Consider the following 10,873-nt stretch of genomic DNA (forward strand, 5'->3'; position numbering starts at 1 on the left):
AATTGGAGCCAGGTGTTTCAGATATTCGAGTGAACGCCATTTATTCTTTATTGTCAAAATATATTTGCTTACCGAATGTAGATTAAAACGTTTGATTGCGTGGTTTGACCGTGTTTGTTTGTCTGACCTTTGTCGTTGATGACAGTTATTGTGTTTAATTATCAATTAGTAATTAAAGGTGGGTTCGGACACGTGTTGTATTCCGTTTATAGTTCGCCGCCGTAGCGATTGCATGGAGGGTCAGTTATTAATTCTAAGAAATGTTTATATTTCTGTCTACTCATTGATAAGTATTTCTGCTTATGTTCTATTTTAAAATTAAGGCTCTCTTTCTACTAACTTGTTACTTATTCGCGGTAACCATTTTAATTTTTTTTCGTCCACTCCTATTATTAAAGGTCAAAAGAAGCTATTTTAAATTTTTAAAAATTTTAAAATCGCTAGCATTATATATGAAAACTAGCTGATCCCGCAAACGTTGTTTCTCAAAAAAAAATAACGTTTTTAATTTACAAATAAAAAATAAGGGTTGATCGTAGAGAGGTGAAAATATAGGGTTGTGTGTATTTTTGTATGCTGTATCATAAAAAAATAAAAACAAAAAAATTCGACAAAAAATTAAAAAAAAAATTTAAGGGTGAACAACCCTTATCACTTAGGGGTATGGAAAATAGATAGTAGCCGATTCTCAGACCTACTGAATACGCATATAAAATTTGGTTAAAATCGGTCGAGCCGTTTCGGAGGAGTTCAAGTTCGAACACCGTGACACGAGAATTTTATATATTAGATATACAACAAGTGATTAGAGAAACACAAAACTTATTTATATCTGTATTCGTAATTCAGATTTTAAATTCGTAATAGTTTTTTTTTATTTGTGAAGTTATCATTCACTATCATTTCAGTTTCACTGTTAGATATAGGCCTCACTTCAATAATTTTCTTCTAATTTTCAATAATAAAATGGTTTCTTTCAATGCCAGTGCGAACTGCGGTACTGTAAATCACTTCAAGTTAAGACATCCAGGAAATAACATCTCCAGGCAATCTCTGGTGGTCACCAAAAATCACTAAAAGGCAGTTCAGACTTAAGAGTTCAGAATTAACCTGCCATACTTCAATTAACATTGTTATCATCGAAAAAAAAATGTTTATCTTTTATGTATTACGTACAACGTTCAAGCTTAGTGTGGGATTGATATTAATGTAGGAATAATTCATGTTAACACGGCAAAGCGTCGTATCGTTCAACCGAGATGCGCTCGACACAGCTTCTTTGATTTCGTTTTGCTCAATTAATGTGTTACCGTGAAACGTTGTAAAACGACTCGCGACGTTCGCTCCACCCACGTACAGTCGCGTGCACACAGCCTACTATTACATATTTTGATTTTCATACTATCAACAAATATTCTTTATGGATAGTTTATTTTACCGATGTTTTGTTACGTTTTTAGTACTAATAAATTATAAAAAGTAAATAAATTGATAGGAAAATTATTTTAATTTAATAATTTTTAACTTAATACATTAAGAACACTCAAATTTCTTAGTAATTTTTACGATCAAAATGCTGGGATGACAAAAGTTCATAAATTTTTATCCATTATGCTTTAAGGCAAAATATAGAAAACAATTTATTTTGAGATAGAATTATGGCAAAAAAATATATCATTTTTAATAAATTAAATTAATTGTGCGATTGTACATCAGTAACTGCGTCTTTGTCGCAACTGAAAGCCGCTCGGCAGATAGTTAAATTCGAAGTTAGAAGACGCCGGCGACTGAAGTGCGTTTACGATCCTAACATACGCGGTAACTGTAACTACCGATTCTTTGTATCGGTTAAAATCACTTTACTTTGTTCGGTAGCGTTTCGGTTTAACTGCTTCGCCGCCGTGGGCGTGGTCCGCGTACTCGGAATCGTACAGCTAATTTATATTTGGAATTGGCGCCAATTTCGTTCCGCTAACCGCCATCTTGAAAATGACAATGTTTAGAGAACGCAGTCGTTTCATAACCGTATTTTTTAAATAATTCTAATGGTAACTATATAAACCTTACAGAAGTAAATTTTTGGCATTCCAATCTTTGCCGGTTCCCGGGTCGATGGCGTTGATGGTTGAGGTCGATGTTGTTGGTCGATGGGAGAGGATACAGTGCTCAAAACTTGAGACCAACGTAGCAGGCTTAATAAAAGCTTCCATGCGATTCTACAATCAAATTTCCCTTTTTTCTGATCAAATTTGAACGATTCTACCACTCATATTTGCTCTCTACAGACCAAAATGATATAGATAAAGTACACTACCTACGTTAGACTTTTTCACCTACCTTTACCAAGGTTTATATTATTGGAAATTGTGACAACTGTAAGCAAACCTTTTATTATTTATTTAATTAAAATATAACATTTATTAATCGTCTTGACGCAACTATAACCTTTTAATATTATATACAAACTATACTTCAAACTAAATTTTGTACATGAACTCTCAGTTTTATGTATGCATTAATTAAAGTAATATTTTAAAATCATCATTTCAGTTGTAGGACTTAAAGCAATGTACAATAAATACATTCATACTCTATGAACTGTTAACGTCTACCGTGTACAGCATTCGATGAAATTGCTTTTCGAGATTATAGAACTGCACTAAATATGAAGCCGAATTAGACACACTCACCGCTGAGCCTGGTGGGATGTTGTCCCATCCGGTCTTAACCTATCCTTTATGCAACGTTCCACGCCCACATAAATATAAATTCAGCTTAAAACTAAGGGTGACATTATTTAAGACGTAGGCGGAGCAAGTACGCATGTTATTCTGCGGCTATGCTCATAAATATCTCCGCGTAGGGGATGTTTCCCTAAATTATCTATTCTCTATGGGTCATAAAGTTTAATGTATCGGTTGTTTAAACCGAGATAAGTGGTTGTCTATAGTCTACTTAGTCGGGATCATGGTATCATGATGGTTGCATGATTAGCGGTTACCCTGTTCGTGTCCATTAATTTATGAAATATTTAATTAAAAATAATACAATTAAGGGATCAGCCATTTTTGTAAGACGTAATTAGAAAACTGAATGTTTTTTCCTATGCTAATCGTTTTTTAAATTTTCTGTGGTTAATTTTCAATAACTCAAATGACGTAATTAAAAAACTACGTTGAAAGTCATTTTATAAACATAAATAATGTTTATTAAAATAAATTCAACTGAATAAAATTTTAATATTATTTATCGTATGTTTTTCAATATATGTAATATCACATAATAATAAACCTGTTCTTTAATGGATCGATACTAACAAGCTTTAACTGATAATAATAACAGCAGCGAGCATTATTAAAATATATAACATACCTACTTTAACAATAAGTCTTTTAAAACAAAATATTTACTTGTGGACAATTTCGACACAAAGCGTTAACATTATTTGACGTTTTTAAATGGAAATGGAGTATTTTAACAATTTATTTTATTTATTATAATTTAAATTATCTAATTGAAATAAAATAGTATGTTCAATTTATGATTTTAATCCTTTAAATCGCTCTTCAGTAATTGTATTATTATGATTTTTTACCGTCATAATGCCACGTACATAAAGGGCAAAGATGTGTTTTATTTTACCAAAAGATGAAAGATATAAGCCAAAACACGAAATAGTCACGTTAACAGTTAAATATTAACATGCTCATTATTTTAATCACAACTGACGAAATGATGTTTCAAATTGTACATTTGCAATTGCTAATATCACCGTAACAATGGCGGCTGAAATTCCTTCGCTTTGCTTGAATGAAGTTAAAAAAGACATTATATCGTTGAGAAAAACGGTTGAGAGTTTTTAAGACGTATTATCATCATATATAAAAAAGTCTTATGTAACAATGTTTATTTTTGCTCTGAATATATTACATAAGAGTTATTGCCAATAATATGCATACAGAAGGTACAACGCTATCGCCTCGCCACAATGGCCGACCGACGATACTATTGCCGCTCTGTGCTGAGGACGATAAAAAATTCAATTTCCTGCATTTTCGTGGATCGTCCGTACACTGCTCTCTTTATGTTATTGGAATATGCATTTTATTATTTAAAAATGTCTGCTTTGGCAGACGCATATCTATTTTTTCGATTCATTTGTGGTTAAATTCGTCCAACATTTTCCCTGTCTGTCCGACTGGTAATTGATTTTTTTTTTGCTATCAGCATCATAGCTGACGACATAAAATTAATATGACCAGTAGTATTCTGTTGTCATAACCGTCATAAGAAGGTTTCACAAAATTTCATTAATTTAAAATTATCTGTGGCGCTTAATGTTCAATAGTTAAAAATTATATCTACATCTATATACTTTGCACATAGTATTTGAAAAGCAAAATTATTCCGTACAGCGTCATATCGTTCTAGGTAATATATTTCAAAAGAATGAGATTTTATTAGCTTATAGTTATTTATTCCGATATATAACATATTTAATAAACTGACATTAATTTTAAAAATAAAGGTGATTTTCGTTCACCAACCGCGCGTGAAAGTTTACTTATTTTCAGTCCAGGCTAAGCGCTGCTATATTTTTTTACCTTTTCTAGATTTATTTGACCCAAGGAACCAGAATATGTCAGATAAAATATAAGTGGATATTTTATTTTATTTATTAGGAATTGACAAAAAATTAACTATGTTGCATTCAAATACAAAGCAATTGAAAATAAAAGACTAATTGCGAGTTCAATTTTAAAAGTTACAACATATGCTACTTTAAAAAAAAAATCAGATGAACAATGAACAAACATTTTACCTAACTCGTCGTCGTCGTTTCGGACCATAGACACCCATTGCAATGCATGGGCTTCCCGCAAACATCTATTAGGGGATATACCATAATATCGCTAGTAAATTGGCGACCGCAGTGTGGTATTTTAGTATGTACAGAACGTTGCTGCCAATCCCCTGGAAACTTGTTTGTGAGCAGTTGAAGTCGGAAATCGAACCCGAGACATGATCCCAAGTCTTAGTCCTCTACCACACTGGGCTACCACTGGTTCAATACCTTAATCTAATTTTAAAATTTAGGATGTAATTATTACTCTTAACTGTTAGTTAATAATTTATTTACGTTTTGCTATAAAGGCATATGAATACGTATAAACGCGAATCAACATACACGAAAGAAGGATTCTTAGGATAATTGATAGAGATATAATGGAGTAAATAAATCGGGTATTATATTTGTTTTTGTATTATTTGAAAATAATATATTACTGTGAAATAGTTTTGAAAATCTGAAATAGTATAAGCGGATATGCGTATTGTGAAACCTCAAAACATTCCAGTAAATTTTGCTTTGATGACAAAAATCAAGCCTCGAAAATTCATCTGCGTGCGCCAGACAGCCGATTTCCACGGATTTTTCCAATTTCCATGGATTTCCATTTTCACGTCTAGGCGTATCAGCCGTCCAGTCGACTGACTTGCGTCCTTTTTTTCGCACACAGCGGTCTATTGAAAACGCGCCGCGAACGAATTTTATTATCATTTCAATTCGGAGTGAATTTTTCGTTGACATGTTTTAATGGCTATATCTTTACTTACATATATTTAAAAGTTAATCGGTTTAAGCTATTGAGATATCTTTTTTCATATTTTCCTTATGGCACAAAAAACTTATTTCTTTTATATAAACCGCAAAGAAACTTAAATTACCTTGATAGATGATTAATTTAACGCATTAGGAATATCTTTGGTCAATCACATATTTAATAAAGTTTTGCAGTGTACAAAACAGAAAGCCTTTTTTGTAAATAACTGTTTATTATTTAAATATAAAATCAATAAATTGATTGATCAATGAAATACGCATTACTTATTTCTTCCGTTAGATTGCGGCAGGTTAATTAAGGGCAGTATTCTAGTCTAATGTTTCAGTTATTTACCCTACATATATGTTTTCTATATTCTATTTTTAAATAGAATTATAATACATGACCTGTAGAATAATTTATTTTATTCTAAATTATGTTCTGACTGGGCAGAGGCAGGTATTTAAAAACATATGGTTTCTGGGCTAAAATTATTAAAACACTTATATAAAAAAGTGACAGACACCTGGTAAATGAAATTGAAAATAAATAGAAATAAAAATAAACTCGCAACGCTTAAATATCGTCTTGAATAAGGTAAAAAATCCATTTTAATGTGACTACATTGAAAAGGGAGTTTACGATAACAATCCTCGAAATCTTGTAAATTTGAAAAAATGTAATTATACATACACATGTTAGTCATGACTTATGTATAATCACGTGGCTTGGTAACGATTCGAATTATTTTCAGTAGAAAAAAGCCGACTGAAAGGCATTGGCCTTTCCCTGAAAACTGCCATTATGACTAATCATGCGCTGCCACATCCATCGATCTCACGCAACCTTAACGCTACCTTATGGAGACCCAGAGGAGAGCCTAACCACGTGCTTCTACCTGTTCGTGGTCATCACTCGAGAATCTTTCGGCGCCAACGGCCATCGGTTGTACGAGCGATGTGTTCTGCCCACTGCTGTTTCAGACGTGCAGTTCTTCGAGCTACACAATAACCTTACAACTGCACTTATCACCTTAACCTTTTAAGTGCCATGAGGACCGCTGGCTACCTCACGATACTCAACAATAGGTGCCATAAAGGTCGCGGGCGGTCTCAGTACATAATGATATACATAATGTGTTATATTCATTCATAGAATGTAAAGATCCCAAATTTTCACATAAGGAAAGCCTACACTTGATATTTCCATTTTGCACCTGGGGAAGTCATGGCCAAAACAGCTTGGCAGTTAGAAGGTTAAGACGTATGATAGTAGGTCTAATTAAACCGGAAATTAGTGTTTATATTTTATCCCCCTGTGTAATTATCATTCATAAATAATTTATTATGTTTACATGTTTTTTGTTGTTTTTTGCTCACATTTATACATCTGCCTGTCAGTTATTTCTGCACCACCTTAAGATGATTGATAGGTAAAATGTCCGAGGCATTAATTCCGCTATTGCACGAATATTAAATAAAGTAAAATAAAAAGTTGAACTTAAGTAATTATGACGAAGTAAACATGTGTATGATACGTGTTGTGTATTGATACGAAATAAATAGTTTGATGTTAAATGCTAAAACTGAAAATATTGAGTTTACACTTTTTAACGTAAAAAGTCAAAATTTTATATTACTTACTAACAATGAAGTGTAGGAGTGGCTGACTTAATTATCTTTGGCACAGCTTTAGATTAAATCTTCAATGGAACCCCAATCTCTCAACACCTACAGACAAACTCAACTCAACCGTCTTTCCGATTTTGAAAATAAGACAGTTAATAGACGTTAATACAGCTAGACTCGGTTATTTTAGTTATATTTTATTGCAGGACAGTGCCGCTGTAATTAATTCTGTGTTTATGTTACAAAAAATAGATTTGCGAGCTTTTTGTAACTTAAAAGCTAAAGTTTATCTGAGATATGTGTTTAAAAAATTGGTATTCTGTCGATTGCTTCTCAATATGTTTAATAATGTATTGTTTATGCGCTAAAATTTAAATACATATTAAACCAGTGACAGATAGACGATCAATACAAATAATGAAAATAAACTCATAAACCCTTAATTTCGTCTAGAAAAAGTAAAACGCTTTTTTTTTATTTCATCAAATATAAAATTAAAAGTATGTAACTAAATTAATCTTATTATTAAAAATAAAGTTTTTAGTACATTGAAATATTCGATTAGTTTGTTGACTCATTTACAAGCTTGATACATATAACATTTCTAAATTTCATTTAAAAAAAAACAACTGTTGATATCAGCATTCCAAGCTAGTGGTAACTTACAACTCGCGTTAAAATAATTGACGTTTCAAACGTGCGTGTAAATGACTGCGTGAACAAATATATTTTGGATTTGAATTATATTGTGTTTGCTACCAACTATGCGTCAAAAATAGGCATCGCTTTATAAACATCCGAGATAGATTACAAGAAAGTAGATCTAGATAAATGAGCTCTTAAAGCTATTTATATTTTAGTTGCATTTAAATATAATATTGTAAATATACATATTTACTCATAGTTATTGTATATGTATAGACAATAAAGCAATATGTATTAAAATTCTAGTTACATTTCGCAGGGTAAAAATCGATGTAAGTGTCGGAAGTAAAAACAAACACCGACGCGAAATAATCGCAAGTCTCAAGCGATTTAACAGATCCCATAAAAGCATTTAGCGCCCCCTCCCCTAGCTAAGGCAAACATCTCGCCCCGGCGACCGCATAGCAGCGCGCGCGATAAATAGTTGTAATTCACGAATATAACGTTATAACGTATCGCGTATCGCATTGCGAACGCCGCCAGATAATACGCGGCACGCGCCCGCTTATGAAATTCGATGTCGGCGACTATATACAACATGTCGCAGATGTGTTATTTAGTTACTGCCTATGAAGGCGGTCCTTTATTTGGCACGTCTAATTACTGCTTATGTAGAGCCTGCGTCCAACGTCTAAAAAATTGCATGCCATATAAGATTTTATGGCCATAATGAAATCATATTATACTATAATCTATAACAATAACTCCTTCGTAATTTACGTAATAAAAAAGACGAATGAACGGTGCATCTCGTATTTAAATCGTATCCGTTAGTTATGTTTTTATATAGAAACTGAATGTAATCACAAGTATTCATAAAATTAAATTAACTATAATTGGTTATTTCGCTGCATATCAAAAAGATTAAAATGGATTTTATGGGTCGAGTTAAAAATACTAAAGAGTCCGTAGCTGCTTTTAAAAAAAGAATTTATGAAGGTTTAGATGATGTTTGAGACCAATTTTTTAGTTGTACGTCTCACAGAGGCTGTCTAATTATGAGTAAAATATTAGGTATATTTTAATAGTTCGTCTACATGACTTAATCTCTGACGGATCCCTCGTTAAGGGAGAACTACCCTTGTAAAAGTCAGCGTGAATAGAGCTAATCCTTATCACGACCGAGGGTTAGAGTGAATCAATTAAAGATAAGCAAATATGCTCCATTGTGCCGGCCCGGGACTGAATTTGTTGGTGTGAGAGAGGAAATTAACTTTTGCTGGATAAAGTGATCATTCATTCGCCTGACGCACCCTTAGCACGTGATTTTCTAAACTAAATTGTTCGAATTGTTTAGATACGATTTGCTTAGTGTAATGCGAGCCCGCGTGAGGGAAAATTTATAATGGCGTGTGAAAATTTGTTCGGAAATTTAAGTTTAATCAACGCGTACATCAAGTATTTTTTTTCTTCTAGAAAGTCTCTCTCGCTGCATCAAGTTATTTTCTTTTTATTCACAGAGCCGTAGTCGTGTGCGTAGTAGTATTGTCTTTAGTACAGGGAGTCTTGTACTATTTACTCTACTCTGGACAACAAGTCTTATTTCTTTTCAGCGGCCTCTACGATGTCGCCTGTTTAAAGTCAAACAGTTTTTTTACTACTTGTCTGTATGCGGAATAAGAGTTTCTCCGTCATAAACCTAGAAAGGATAGCCATAACTACGAACAGTTGATGGTGATTGGAAAAGTCCAGGCTACAGTCCCAGCAGATGGTCGGACCATATCTGCTTGATACTTCACACTTCATAGTAAAGGTCAATTGTGCAGTATAGTGAAGACGAAGATCCTCGATATTCAGGGGACCACGACTCCCAATAATGGGGAAAACGATGCGAGGAGGAAGAGGATGTAAGAAATTCTACTTACAAATTCTGTTTTTTTATTGATAATTTTAGGAGTAGTGGTGCCTATTTGTTAAATACAGTTCCGGTGGATTGTCGCTCGATCGTGTCACGGTGTTGGTGATTTTTGTGTGATTCACTTTATTATGTCGTCATTGCTCACAAGCGTTGAAGCAAAACTAGCATATCCTTGGAGCCAAAAAGGTACTAAAACTCCCTATACCCACATGGTGGACATAGTGCACAGCTACTATTGAAAGGTCAAAATGAAAAAATACTTTTAAATTGTCATTAAAGCAACCAGGTTAATGACAGTTGGTTTAGTTTTTAATTTGTCAATTTTTTAACATTCAAAAATGGATGTATTTTTATTGCTACGAAATATATTTTTAAGCCGTTTTATTTTCATATATTGCTTCCCCAAAAAGTATTAAACTAGTAATAAAAGTATTATTTAATTTTATAATAACGTTTAACACTGCTGTCAAAACCTTTTTATTTAAATCGTTAACTGTTTTAGATACCCTATACGGCAGAGCAGAGAAATGATATTTTATACTTTAAGGAAAAGGCTATCATTATCATTAAAGGCGTTGGATGTCCACTGCTACGCATGGGCCTTCCTTACAGATTTCCAATAGAACCGGTTGAAAAGCGGCTGGCACCCAGCTTCTTCTCACGATCTTAACCAGGTAGTCAATCCATCTTGTGGATGTACGTTCTATGCTCCCTTTGCCGAAGAGAGGATATGTAAAAAAAACATTTAAATAAATTTACTTGTATAAGATGTTCAACAGTTTAGTTAAAACGCTATTGTAAAACAGTTCACTTAATTAAATTGTTAACTGCTTAAAACACACAGTCGAATAGTATTAAAACAATAGTTTCTTGTACCTCGTTGCCCAAAACTCGGGCCATTTAAACCCAGAGCTAAAACTACTGTTGACATTTCACATATAGGATTACACGACCGCGGGTCGCCTCAATTAAGTAACGTCGCCCACACAAATCAAATTACAATTTATTAGCCCTTTTTTAATGTGAGAACTCCAAACAATTCGAAGCCCGCGCTTAATCTTGTAAGCGGTCCATTTGAA

Source organism: Battus philenor, unplaced genomic scaffold, assembly GCF_028537555.1.
Source record: "Battus philenor isolate CCGP_79_NKW_IND1 unplaced genomic scaffold, ilBatPhil1.0.hap1 SCAF_28, whole genome shotgun sequence".
NCBI lineage: Eukaryota > Metazoa > Arthropoda > Insecta > Lepidoptera > Papilionidae > Battus > Battus philenor.